Here is a 536-nt window from a genome sequence, read left to right as displayed (position 1 = left end):
ATCTCCTGAGTAAATTGGGAGCATGGGGACCTTGGGGGAGAATTGAAGGGGGGGTTGGGAAAGGAAGGGAGAGGAGCAGAGAAAAATGTAGAGCTCAATAAATATCAATAAAAAAAAGAGGGGGAAAAAGAATCAGAGGTCAACTTAAAAAAAAAAAAAAGAAACGGAGTCATTTGCATTACAGTTCCATGATAGCAGAGATGGGAGCAGGAGGCTGGTTAATCACTACAACTAGCTCTTGTAGATCAGGCTGGCCTGGAACTCACAGAGATACACCTGCCTTTGCCTCCCAAGTGCTGGGATTAAAGGTGTGTGCCATCACTGCCTAGCCCAAAAATAAACTTCTGAATGGGTCATAGTGTGTTTAAAAAAATGTACACAGGCCTAAGAAATAAGAAAATAGGGATAGATAGTTATAAAAGAAATAGTTTTTTAAAAAATTTAAGCCGGGCGATGGTGGCGCACACCTTTAATCCCAGCACTCGGGAGGCAGAGGCAGGCGGATCTCTGTGAGTTTGAGACCAGCCTGGTCTACA

This window comes from Microtus ochrogaster, unplaced genomic scaffold (assembly GCF_000317375.1).
Source record: "Microtus ochrogaster isolate Prairie Vole_2 unplaced genomic scaffold, MicOch1.0 UNK15, whole genome shotgun sequence".
NCBI lineage: Eukaryota > Metazoa > Chordata > Mammalia > Rodentia > Cricetidae > Microtus > Microtus ochrogaster.
The sequence above is the reverse complement of the archived record's forward strand: the minus strand, read 5'-3'. Positions refer to the sequence as shown.